This window comes from Crotalus tigris, unplaced genomic scaffold, assembly GCF_016545835.1.
Source record: "Crotalus tigris isolate CLP2741 ecotype Arizona unplaced genomic scaffold, ASM1654583v1 scf7180000024383.4638030, whole genome shotgun sequence".
NCBI lineage: Eukaryota > Metazoa > Chordata > Lepidosauria > Squamata > Viperidae > Crotalus > Crotalus tigris.
The window spans coordinates 3316765-3330805 of record NW_024100553.1 but is presented as its reverse complement, the minus strand read 5'-3'; the positions used below and the strand labels follow the sequence as shown (position 1 = coordinate 3330805).

At 42.8% G+C, this 14041-nt stretch overlaps 1 protein-coding gene across 1 annotated transcript in view; it reads left to right on the top strand.

Moving 5' to 3' along the window:
• Window positions 1-9370: 9370 nt before the first annotated feature.
• The window catches only part of FRMD4B (FERM domain containing 4B), a 256120-nt gene continuing 251449 nt past the window's right edge, over window positions 9371-14041 (top strand). The window contains exon 1 of the mRNA XM_039328770.1: window positions 9371-9490. The gene's annotated coding sequence lies outside the window, so the exon portion shown is untranslated. The remainder of the gene's footprint in view (window positions 9491-14041) is intronic.

The window sequence follows — 14041 nt, the reverse complement described above, 5'->3', positions numbered from 1 at the left end:
TTCTTTTTTGCAAATTCCTGTTTTTAAGAAGCATATGAGGCTGAGGTGTTAATGGCTAAATGTAATAGCTGGGGCAAGGACAGGAGCTCACTCCATTGCTTGACGCTCAGGTCTCAAACCTGGCTGCGGGCTTTCCAGCTGACAAGCCCAGCATCTTGACTGCTGAGCCACTACACTGCTTTCATCTAGTCAAATCACCAGGTTAATGCAGGAGACCACTAAACCATCTATGACAGCAATGCAGACCCAGTTTATAAATCTCAACTGAAGGAATGCCCATTCCTGTTTTAAATAGACTTCTCCATTGTTCACCATCAGTGAATGAACTCCCATCTGTTGGATACAAAAATTGTTGCTGCAACTCAAGATGGCCTTGTTGCTCATTCTAGCATTTACATTTTATTCTGGGATTGTGTGGTGGTTCAATTGGTGGTCTGTGGGCATTCCTGGATTCCTGTCGCATGTTTTCCAGCCAAACCAGGTTTCCTGAATATCCTGTGTCTAGGAATTTGATCATTCCTATTGAAATGCAGGACTTACCAATTTATCTCCACTGAACGTAATCCACTTGATTCGGTCCAATATTCAAATTTGCCAGGGTAATTTTGAGCTGTGATTTTGTCCTCTTAAGGTGTTAACCAATCCCTTTAGCTTGATGTCATCTACAGATTTGCTATATAGTGTTTTTCAAAATCATGTTGAATAATGGGAAGCCAAGGACAGATCTCTGGAGGACTTCTATCAATATTTCCCACCAGGTAAATGCAAACTGCTTATGAGGATCATTTGAGAACAGTTGTTCAACCTGTTGTAAAGCAGGGGCATGCATATTTTTATCTTGCCCACAAGATATTGCAATATGAGAGATCTTGTCAAGGACTTTATTGAGATCAAGGCATAACGTGCCCACAGTTATGGTTCACAGTGTTTCCTTGGTCTACCTAATTACAATTCTGTCATAAATCAGATGAGATCAGTTTGATACAAGTAGTTCTTGACAAATCCATGCTGAGTTCTGGTAAGGGTAGCATTTTTTTTCTAAGTGCTCATAGACATGCTTATTTGTCATCTCTTCTAGTACCTTACCTGGTACTAGATATTAATTGCCATGTATTTTCCTAGATCCTTCTCCTCCTCCTCTTTTCATCAGATGTGCTTTTTCTCCAGTCTTATAGTACCTTATCAGTTTTCTAGAATTTTTCACAAATATCTCATCAATTGAGAAGAAATTTATGCAATGGAGCACATTTGTTACCTGAAGAATCATTTCTTATGTCTTTACTGTTTTTTTGCTGTAAAATAGCTAAAATTCTTAATTTAATCTATGGATAATTTAATTAATTAATTAACCTTTACCAAGTCCCACAATTGTGAGATTTTAGGACAGAGTGAGAAAAAAGATCCATTTCTTTCCTTTTCTGGTAAAGCAGAGACAGGCAACATGTGGTCGTCCTTGGATATGGAGGAAATCACCCTTCATTTTTCCTTCATGATGAAATATAAGTGCTTTAGATACGTTCTTTCCTTTTAACCAGAAAAAAGGACCACCTTTTCCTTGCCTTGCAAAGAAGCACAGCAAAGCAAACTCAGGAATTGCTCTAACTTGATGGCACTTTTTGCCCATTGGTCAGCTGGAGGGCATGGTGATTGGGCAATTTTGGGGGCTCTTAGGATGGCCCACAGTACACCTCTGCTTCCTGAACTTCGCTGGCTACCAGTCTGCTTCTGAAAGTGTTGGTTAACTTATGACCTTTAAAAGCCCTTAATTACTAACTGATGACTTAATGACTTCCTTGTCACGCTAGGACAGGGGTAGGCAACCTTGGCTCTTTTATGACTTGTGCACTTCAACTCCCAGAATTCCTGAGTCAGACTCAGGAATTCTGGGAGTTAAAGTCCACAAGTCATAAAAGAGCCAAGGTTGCCTACCCCTGCGCTAGGACAAGCCCATCCTGCTTGTGCCAGGACAGAGGCCTATTCTGATCCTATCAGTCAAAGAACTCCAACTGTTAGGATCCAGAAGAAGAGCCTTCCCTGCTGCAGTATCCATCCTTTGGAATACCTTATCCTCTAAGGTAAGATCCGCCCTCACCCTCCTATCCTTCCACAGGAGCCTGAAGACCTGGCTCTGCTGTTTGGCCTGAGGACCATATGGGGAATTCCATACTGGAGATGATTGATGGATTAATGGCAGATGGATTAATGGCACCTCCCTTCCCTTGCTCTCTGCTCTCCACCCATCCATATATTTTTTTTGTTATCATATTGATGTGTTCTTGTTCCTTTTTCATTATTTATTTTATGGTTCTATTATTTCACTTCTATTCTGTTTACACTCCTTTCATTTTCTTCCTTTTTATTATTGTAAACCAGCTAGATTAGCCCCATGGCAAGATATACAGCAAATAAATTTAACCAACAAACAAATAAATAGCTCTTGGAACGTTCTGTGCAATACCAGAATAAGAACTGAAAAGATTCTTTCTAAATCATTGCAAAACAATTCTAGATGAACATTCAGAACCAATCATATTTTTCAGCCTAGTCTTATCCAAATATCAGAATGCATTGAAATATAAGGAATTATTATTTGTAATTGGTGTTATAATGTGCTACATTAATTAAAGATGGTTATAGACTGCCAGCAAACAGCTGTTCTTAGGCTGAGGACACAGACCTTTCCTGATTTACTTCCATTTCTTACATCTGGTCATTGAGCCTAATAAAGGATTTGATTTGATTTGATTTGATTTCCATTTCTTCCTTCTGCAAGTCACTACACTGGCTGATCTGCAGGAGCATCCCCTGTTAATTCTGCAGATGCTGACCTTCTGGGTCATGTCTACAGCAACACTTTCAATAAGTTAATCAAGATTCATACTCATGCAGTGAAGGTTTTTTCATATGCCAGCTTTAATTTTTCCATGTACCAGATTTATCACCTCATATTAAGAGCCTTTTCCCCCATCTAGTTCCCGCTTTTGGGGATCAACTTCTGATCTCATGAGCTTATAACATGTTTTTAAAGACTTTTTTTATAGCAATAGCACTTATATACTGCTTCAGAGAGCTTTACAGCCCATTCTAAGCTGTTTGTAAACAGCCTATTGCCCCCAGCAATCTAGGTCCTCATTTTACTGACCTTGGAAGGATGGAAGGCTGAGTCAACCTTGAGCCTGTCAGGATCCAATTCCTGGCAGTGGAATGCAGAGTTAGCCTCAATACTGCATTCTAACCATTGCACCATCATCGCTCCTTTATCCTGCTTTTATTATTTTACAAGGGAGTGTAATACTTCTTCCTCCTCCTCCTCTTTTGCCCACAACAACAACCCTGTGAGTTGGATTGGCTGAGAGAGAGTGACTGGCCCAAGATCACCAAGATCTTGGCATTCCTTTCCAAGGAGGGATTAGAGTCACTTGTTAGGCCAGCATCTTCACCACTACACTAAACTGGCAGTATTCAGTAATAGCTTGAATTATGGTCATAATGGGGCTAGATGTTTGTGGACATATAGCATGCGTAAATACTAAATTAAAAAAATCTACTAATGTATGTGTGTGTGTGTGTATGTGTGTACTCATGTGTGTGCACCTTTGAGCCAATGCTGACTCCTGGCAACTGCTTGTCTGGACAAGTCCCTGCAGTTGTCTTTGCAGGGTTTCATCAGTGTTTGCCTTTGCATCCTTCCAAGGGCTAAGAGATAGTGACTGGACCAAGGTCATCCAGCTGGTTTTGTGTCTTAAAGTGGGACTCCCAGTTTCTAGCCTACTGCCTTAATATCTACTACTGCTACTAAAATTACTAAAACTACTACTACTACTACTACTACTACTACTACTACTACTACTAATAATAATAATAATAATAATACCAACAATAGTACTCCAATGAGGCAGTACCTTAATGTGGTTATGGGACTTGTGTGTTCTGAGGAAGATGAGAGATATATCAGAGGTTCAACCATACTGGACAGGTCTCACCAGAGGAATCAGAAGAAGAATGTCTTTCCCATAAAAAATGGTGAGATATAAATTATAGAAACCCATATTAGATCAGTCACTGCCTAGGTCAACTGCTGAGTGTTGGTGACAAATGGGTTGGATGAATCTGGATTGTTGGCTGAGCAATCTGTGACAGCAGCTGCAGAACTATTGGAAGAAAAATCATTTATCTTGTCACAAATAATCTTACAATGATATCTGTAACACCATCAAACTATGTCTGCCTGTCCCAAATCCTTGGGAAAGATTTGATAGCTGGACAAAAATGCCAAACTCAGTCTAAACATCTGGCTCTGCAATGAACCATAATAATTTTATTAAAAAAACAACCCTGTTTTAAAGTGTCTATATTCTTAAATGCCACCTTAATAATTCCTAGGTCCCTGGTTAGGACTTGAACTATTGAGTTTCCACCAATCTTAGATGGTGAAATTAACTGTAGATTACCCACTGTCAACTCTCAAAACGAAATTAGCAGAGACCATTTTGTCTTCATTTTTGGTTGCCGCAGAATTGGGAGGGGGAATGAGTGTTTTATTTTAGACATAACAATAAGTTGTTCTGTGGGAACCAAGGTCATTGCTAACTGCATTTTGGCGGGCTGTAGTCTCCGTTAGAAAGCCCGCACAAGTAGTTAATTGGGAAATGTGATTTATGACTCACTGTTGGGGGTGGGAAGTTTTAATTTTGCATCTTTGTAAACCTTGGGAGGTGTTTCAGTTATGGGTTCACCTCTGAATGTGCCGTTATTATGTAGCCAAATAAAAATGTTCTTTAAGGAAATTGTTTTTTGCCTTGGAGTTCTTTTTTTTTTGGTCTCATCTTTCGGAACCATGATACCCACACATAATACAATGGCATCATCAGGACTCAGAAAGAGGTTTCAGCATTTGTGGGGGGGGGAATAAGCTCTAGGAGCATGAAAGATGGTCAGCAAGGATGGAATGCTGGCTAATTTTTGAAGGGTGGATAGCTACATTTGTACAAAAATATCATTTAGTTTACTCTAGTCCTATTGTTCGCACTGAAATCATTTGAACCTTTGTTTAAAACCCTATCTATCTCCATCAGGTTTCATTCAGAATGATTGGACTGACTTACTGCTAGCAAGTTCTTTTTTCCAGTGTTTAGTTAAAATATGTATGCAGTCATGCTGCATACATGATGATGAATCATGAACAATTGTCCTCTGCATGCCTTGGCTTGAAGATGAAATATAATCAGACTTTTGTAGTGAGACCGGGCCAAGATGTAATATCCTGCTGCTGCAGGGAGCATCCAGACACTTATGGAAAGCTGACAAACAGGGATGCTGCTAAGAACAATAATCAAACAGAAGATTTCCAAAATCCATTGCCACAAATACCCTTTTCTAAAAAAAGGAAAAGAAAGAAAACACATTGTAGAACTCCCTTAGAATGCAAGGGAGGGATGGGAGATATGGATGGCTCTCTGCTAGCAGTGGGAAAAGCAAAAATAGTGGCGGGTAAGAGAAGAGCTGAGGATTGGAGAAGTAGGAGTACCTAATGAAAACATCCCAGCTCTGAGTCAAGATGCCACACCACGGAACCATGAAATAGTAAATCAGATCTATTCTCAGAAGTCATGGGAATAATTTTATGTGCATACATGCCCTGTCATCTGCAGGAAAGTTGCCTTCAAGAAAGTCTCTATCTTATGTTACGTGGAATTTTCTTGTAAAATGTGAGGGATAACAGGAAATTATATTTATTTTCTGATATATTTGGTGGATAACATATATGCGCAGGGCTTTTTTTTCTCATAGAACGCCCAGAACGGAGTTCCGGTACCTTTTTTGGATGGAACCTTGTAGGGTAGGCAAGGCGGGTGGTATGACGTGTGTGAGTTCTGGCACCTTTTTTTTTTTTTTAGAAAAAAAGCACTGTATATGTGTATATATGATCATAGTCAAACTGAGCCCTTTCAACTCTTGCATTTATGAGCTGTACTACATATGCATTTTGAAAGGGCTCAAGAATGACACATGCAGTTACTTCTGTATAGTAGTAGTAGTAGTAGTAGTAGTAGTAGTAGTAGTTCACCTATGACAGAATCTTGCCAGACTAAAGCAACTATCAACTCTTGCATTTATGAGCTGTACTACATATGCATTTTGAAAGGGCTCAAGAATGACACATGCAGTTACTTCTGTATAGTAGTAGTAGTAGTAGTAGTAGTAGTAGTAGTAGTAGTAGTAGTAGTAGTTCACCTATGACAGAATCTTGCCAGACTAAAGCAACTATCTGCATAATTACAGATGCACTCTGTGAACTGCTAGAAAAGGGCTGCCTTAGCTCTCTTTCTGTCTACCGGATTATTTAAGCTCCTCTGCCTCTTTGCCCTCTGGGAAACAGTTCCTCCCTCCTGGGATTTCAGACTATATTCCACCAGACATTTACATGTATTGAACTCAGATTTGCAAACCAGGTCTTCTCTCACCAAGGAGGAGGCACCCATTTGGTTGATCTGCCCCAGGCAACAAATGTTATTTGTTGGTTTTCAGAGGGCATTTGCAGAATTTTCTGAGATCATAGCAGGCAGCTGTGTTGAAAGCCTGAAGTGGCAATTTATGCTGGTATTTGACCGTAATAAAGATTTGATTGGAGGTGGTAGTGGCTCTCAACCCTGAGCAGCCTCTCCCTGGACACCAAGCAGGAAGATGCTGGAATGTCTTTTGTTATGGAGGAGATCCAGCATTAGTTTTGGGCAATGTTGTGCTTTCCCAGAAGGAGTTGGATCATAATGTACTGTGGGATTCACAGTTCATGCTGGAAGATCAGGTAGAAGCTAAAACCAGATGTCATGGTTCCGACAGAGACGAATAAAGCAGAACTCCGAGACTTGCAAATTCCTCAAAGAACGTGTTTATTAGTTACAAAGTATCAGCACATCAAAAGTGAAACTAAGTCTGGAAACACACATAATAATTCCCCAATATAAAGTTTAAAAAATCCCACCCCTAAAACTATGCAAGCAACTATGTTCCCCAATACATCTTCTTGGTGGGCTTTTTTCGCAATCCCCAGCCTGCAGTCTCGGGAGCAGCCGATGACCTTGGTTCCCATGGGACAAAAGATTATTTTGACTAGCAAAGCACCTGGACGACCCCTCTCGCTCTGTTCTATGTGGCAACCGAAAACGAGTAGTAAAAAATGGCTGCAGCCATGCTCATTTGTAGAGTTGGACACCAGGAAGGCATTGGTCCAGCTTCAACTGATGTATTAACCATGACAGTTCCTGGAAAAGAAGACACTGTAACATTGACTCACACCATTGCAATTTCTCAAAAGAACTAATGTAGTGTGCACTTCCCCTAAAAAACACCCAGAAATTTCACCTGGACAGAATGCTACTGCTTGTGTACTAATGTTGAGTTTTTCAAGATTGTATAAATAAATACCAACACCGTGGATGAAATTCAAAATGCTAGAAATATGAAGTCCTACATAGCTTGGGATTGGAAGATCTGCAGGATTATTTATTTCAAGTAGAAACTGCCCAACCAAGCCATGCCAGCAGAGAAGCAATGCTAAGAGTTTCTGCTCCCCAGAAAGTGTGACAGCAGAGAACTAGGAGACAAACATTTTCTGCAAGAACTCTCTTCCCTAGCAAGCAACTTCCCAAAGAGAAGATAATACAGCTGCTGTGCTTAATGCTCTAGACAGCGAGATGGGGGTCATATAAATCAAACAAACAAATAAAACAATATTTAGAAGATCAATGAAGACTAATCTATTTTAAACAGATATTTGGGAACTGATACAGAGTGTTTAGGTGCCTCGGATATATATGGATGATTTAAGTGTGATTTTATATGGTGATATTAATATGGCAGGTACGATAAAATTTATGGTCTGCTACTTTGCAAGCCATTTGGATTTGAGGGGTGACATTTTTTGAAATGGCATACAATCTACTTGCAACAAATATTTCTTATAAAAATATTTCTTATAAATTATTCTCCTCTTCATAATTTCTTCCATAAGAAGGTGGGAAACTGCCTTGGCTCATTATTTAGTACGATACTGAAGTTGGCTTCACACATCACGTTAATGCAAGATCTGGATTAAGAAACACAATTATTATTAGGTAAGATGCAACACCCAAATAAACCATCTTAGGGTTATGTAATGTAATGGCCAGTTTTGCACAGCCTGTCTGGACAGTGGCTGAGTTCCCACATCAGACTAAATCTCAGATTTCCTAGTTAGATTTTAAGCATTTTGTGCAAGTCCAGCTTGAGAGGCGTTTTCCCAACTATACCCATATGCACTAAAAAAAAAAAAAAAATTCAGGGCTTTCTGCTTCCAAAGCAAATTACCCATTGCTAAAGTATAACCATTCCTTAAATATTGCAGGAATGCAAGTCATTGTCAAAGTCTAAATATTTGAATTTGAATCTGATCCTTTTTTTTTCACATTCTAGTTCAGCCTTTCTTGTCTTGGGACTTCAGTGGATTTGTCCTTAGAGGCATCTGGAAGGCCAGGGTTGAGGAAGACAAGAGCTATTGCTTTCACACAAAGAAAAGGATGGGATTGTAAATCTCAGGGAAGTTTGCATGGGAGGATGGTCATTTAAGTAGAGTCCCACTCTACAGACATGCGGTTTTAGGTCTGCCCTAAAATATAGGGAGATCAAAAGTGGGGCGCTAAAGGGAGGGCCACTTGGACCCATCTTCCATCGGCCACAGCTTCCAACGAATACGGTGTGACACACCTCACTTGATGCGTCTTCTTTCTGCCTTGAGTCCACTGGAAAGTGCGGCACTTGAGGGAACAGGAATGATCAACAGGCAGCGCCTTTTTCAAACAAGCTAGTAAACCGCGAGGTCACCAAGACAGAAGCTTCCACGCCTCAATCAGTCCGCCGTGGCAAGACTCTCCTTCTGTTTCCCCCCCCCCTCCGCCGCCCTTCCCTCCGCGTCCGCTGCGGGACACCAATAGGAAGCAGGGTGGAGCCATTCAAACGGCAACCCGCTGGGAGCCTATCAATTCCCCAGGCTCCGTTTGATGCCAGCCGGAGCTCTGCGGGACCCTTCCCCGGCCACTAGAGCCCTCCCTCGCTCCCTCCCGTCGCTGGCTCGGGCTATACCATGCCCAGCCTGGAGCATCGGCGTCTCAGAAGGGACTCGGGCTGGCTGGCTATGAAGGACGCCGCTGCTGCCCAGAGCGAGTGCGAGAGACCCGGGCAGGGCTGGCCAAGCCAGAGGGGTCGCCAGAGCTTCCGCAAGACCCGGCGCAGCCGCTTGCCAGTCGCCCAGGGCGCGCGGTTCGGAAGAGCCGGCTAAAGCTCGGGGGAATAAGAATCCCTTCGCGGGCCGGCCGGCCAGCCAGCCAAGGCGAACGGACCGGTGCCGGCGGAGTTGCCACCGCCGCTGCATCGCAGCAGGGCAAGAGACACCGGGGAGTCGGGGCTGCCGAGAGCGGAAAGGGTTCGCGTGCCTGCCTGAGGAAGAAGGGCGAAGGTAGGAGCTCGCCGGCGTGGGGAGTGCGCGGCTGGGTGGGAAGCATTGTTGTCTGGTCCTGCCGGGGTGCGGAGGACGCGTCTCCTGTGTGGCATGGGCTTGCCCTCCCTTCTCCCCCTCTTTCCTTCTCTCTCCGTCAGTCCGTCGCCTTTGCACCGGGAAAGAGGAACGGAGTGGGAAAGCCAGACGGACTGCCATTGTCAGTTGCCAGGCGGGCGGGCTTGGACGCCTCCCTTGCGCTCCCGCCCAGTAGCAGCAGCAGCAGCAGCAGCAGCAGCAACGCTGGCGCCTGACTCTATGTCGGAGCCACCCAGCCTTCTCCGGCTCGCTCGTTCTCCCCAACCCCGCGAATTGCCCCTTTCCAGGCGGGTGGCGGGAACGCTTGGAGGCCTCCCTAGAAGACAAAGCCCGAGGGCAGGAGAGAGCTTCTGTCGGCGGGCACCCCAGAGGCTCTACTTTAACCCGGCGGGAAGTTTGGGGTGTTCGCATCTTTTCCCCAGCTTCTCCGAGCTGCCTTCTCCGGCTTCCGCTCCTTCAGCTGGAGACCATTCACCGCCACCAGCCCCGGAAAGAACCCCAGACAGACAAACAAGCGGCTTCCCCGGCGTGGGCTTTGTTCTTAACGGGCAGCGGGCAGAGAGAGGCGGCGGCGAGGCTGCCTTTTTTTTTTTTTTTTTTTTTTTTTGCCGGAGAGCAGGAGCTTCGCCAACTGCGGAAGGCTGCGCCCCGAGGCTGGGGTTCGAGGCGCGCTTAACTACTAGGCGAGGAACTTGTGCGGACCCGCCTGGGCGTGAGAACCGAGGAAAGAATGGGGGGGAGGCGGGGGGGACTGGAGAAGAAGCGTGCCGAGCTGTCATCGGGGTTGCTGAAGCGGCGAGGCAGATCTTGGCGACGCGGCAGGATCCCGAAGCGAGGATCCCCAAGGCGGCGGGTTTCTGGGGCGGGTAGGAACTCAAACGCGGGGCTTCGATCTGGTGATTCTGGGGTCAGCGGCCGCGAGGGATTCGCAAGGATGGCCGGCGCTTTTTTTTTTTTTTCCATCAGCCCAGAAGTAGGTTTGATTCCCGGCACGCCTCTTGATCGGCTGAAGAGAATGTAAACCGATAGGAAAGTGTCTGAAGTAGGGCAGGCTCAGACGACAATCCCGTTTGAGGGAAATCCGATGGATTTAAATTGAAGTTCACTTTCTTCGGAGCAGCTGCCCTTAATTAGGGATTCCCATCTGATTCAAGATATCTTAATCCATTAATGGGTCATTTTTCTGGGATAATTGATCCCTAGGCCCCAACAACTTGTTGGGTTGAACTCGGATTGTATTCAACCAGCATTGTCTGAAGCAGTTTTTCAAACTTGGCAACTTTTTAACATGTGTGGACTGCAACGCCCAGAATTCCCCAGCCAGCTGACTCTGGAATTCTGGGAGTTTAAATCCATACAGGTAGTCCTCTACTTACGACCACAATTGGGCCCAAAATTTTCTGTTGTGAAGTAAGACATTTGCCCCATCTTACAACCTTTCATGTCAAAGTTGTTAAGTGAATCACTGCAGTTGTTAAGTTAGTAACCCGGTTGTTAAGTGAATCTTGCTTCTCCATTGACTTTGCTTGTCAGAAAGTCTTAAAAGGTGATCATATTGACCCCGGGACACTGCAACCGTCATAAATATGAACCAGTTGCCAGTCTGATCTGAATTTTGATCACGTGACCATGGGGATGCTGCAGAGGTGGTAACTGTGAAAAATGGTTATAAGTTTCTTTCTCAGTTGTAACTTTGAACGGTCACTAAATTAACTGTTATAAATCGAGGACTACCTGCATTTCTGGAGGCACCTGATGAAAGGCGCCTGGTCTGATCTACTGATTTAAATGGGTATACATGGGTAAATAAATAAATAAAACTCCCTACGTGTCTGAAGTGGCAGTCATATTCCATTTTTGATTGTGTTATGCAGTAACTGGCCTAATAAAATACATTTAGAAGTGCTTCTTTCCAAAATTGCTTCCCATCTGCAGCTTTATTAAATGTTTTAAAATTACACATTCAGAGTATGCTGTGTTATTAAGAAAAAAATAATTACAGTCAATGAAAAGAGGTTTAACTGATCTATCTAATAAATTGAGCAATTAAGCAAACGGAAGTATGGAAAAGGCTTTGAAGTCCAGAAGGGCCACAAAACTCAGGACTGGAAGTTTCCTCAGTCATGTTTAAAAAAGAAGTGCCAAAATCAGAGAGACTGAAGTTAATCAGTGACTTAATCACAGAAGGGGCTCATCCTGGTTTCTGTACTGAATTATTTATTCTTCCACTTACATGCTCCCTCCATCACAAAATGTACTGAACTAGCCAAAACAAGCTATTTCTTTGTTCTACAAAGATGCTGTTCATTTACTTTAGAGAGTAATGGATGTTGGCATGTGTCTAAGTCCTACCTATGACATGAATGATGCATGAAAATCATGGGAAGCTGTGAAAGTTAAAATGAGGCATATCTTCTTATACCCCAATTGTGTTCTCACTTGCCAAGAAGTACATTCTACTTAGTTCAATAAATAGGACTGACTTCTGAATACCCATGTAGAGGATTGTACTGTTAGGTGATTGCTTTGAACCTAAATGAATGTACAATATGGCTGCTTTATCTGATTTGCTAGACCTCTGAATTTCTTCTCTGGTTTGTGCTCTGTAAAGACTGAATAAGCCTAGGAATAAAGTTTTTTTCTAATTGGATCCTCTCATAGTATCTAATTTGGTAAACTGTTTTGTGTTGTCTGCTATACTGCCTTTTCTTTGTGGTTTCACCCCATTTCCTCTCTAGTTTCCTAGAATAGTCCCTCTTCCTGCATTATATATATATATATATTTCTGTCTGTGTGTCTGTTTCCTCTCTTTGTGCTTTTCAATGGTATCTCTTTCCTAATAATGTGTTCATGTTGAAATTCATTCCATTCCTGCTCACCCAAACTATATTTCTTCAGGATTGCCACCTGATTTCAGCCTTACAACAGCCTTGCAAGGAATGAAGGCTGAATGATAAGACTTTGTAGAGAACGTCCAGTCCAGGAACTATCTGGAGCTTAAGTTTGGCCTTAATCCAAAAGAACAGTATAAAAGATTATCATCTTAATCTGATTCCTTGTTTGCTGGTTTCTAGATCACCCAATACTTACAGTTTTTTTGGGTGGCTTACACTTCACTTATACAAACAATATGCAATCAATCTATGTCAGATGATAAAACAATAGAATAACAAATATAAAAAGCAACATCTAGTAGCAGTAATAAAAACATGCACATAAAATTGTAATGGAACAGACATCCAACAATATCCAACAATTTTAAGATGGCTTTCATCCGGCTAGGAATATAAAAGCTGGTGCCTGAAAAGACCATAATGCAGGCTCCAGGTAGCAATGTTGAAAAAGTCATGGGTGCCTGTTGGCTCAGTTCCATTGGCAAGTTGGTGGTTGAGTCACTGAGATTTAAAGTCTTAGGAGATTTCCAACCTGCACTCAAGTGATGTTGATTCATGAGCAATTCAGAAGTTTATGGTCTTTAGATCTGGTTTTTGTCTTGGGGCACTTGCAATGTGATTGGAAGATGAAGGAGATCATCATCAGTCCACTGTCATGGTCAAGTTAGTCTGGGTGCTTTTAAGCTTATTTGTAGAGATTACCAGGCTGAGCCTGAGGGCAGAGGCAAATAAGTTATCAGTCTGGAGTTGCTATGCTCCCACAAGACATCTAGATCCAGCCCCCAATGAATTCCGTTGACTCTTATCTAACGCCAATTTGCCTTGACTGGTAGTAGATCAGATTATTGTGTAGAGATAGCAAGGAATAAACCCGTAGTGCATTTGAACTCTATTGCAACTCCTGGTCTCTTATTAGTGCTACTGGTACACCAAGGAAGGTGGGGTACCTAGTGGGGTTCAACAGGTACCCAAGGAACAAATTGGTTTTGCAACTTTCTCCAGGAGATGAAATAATGGAACAGATGCCTAGAGCACTCTTGAAGGAAGACAAAGAACCAATTTTACCAAACATGTATAAAGGCCGACATCATGAATTACATTGCGGCAATAAGAGCAATGAAAAAGTCCTATTTTTCTGCCCCTATTATATCAGTAAGTACTGTAGCTGTCCAGCAGCCCTCTTTAAAAACTCTCTACTGGGTACATATGAGCCATAGGAATATCTACAGGTTTGTTGTGTGGAGTAGTCTTAGTACCTCCTAATGGATGGACACTTGGGTTCATTTGAGTTGGATTCCAAACAGGTCCTACTGAGTGAGGCTTTTTCTGGTTCTGTTATCTGGGAGGTGTCTGATACTATAACGCCAGATGAAGTAGACAAGATCTTCAGTTCCATCAGCCTGGCAACTTGTTTACTCCATATTCCTGGTTGAAAGTTCCTGAGAGGTGGCAAGTGATTGAGTCCATACGGTAATCAAGCATTTTTCTGTGAGGGGTGGTGCTATGCCATAAAAGAAATGATAGCACAACCCCTCTTAAAGAAGACATTGTAGGACCCAATAGTTTTGGATAATTATTG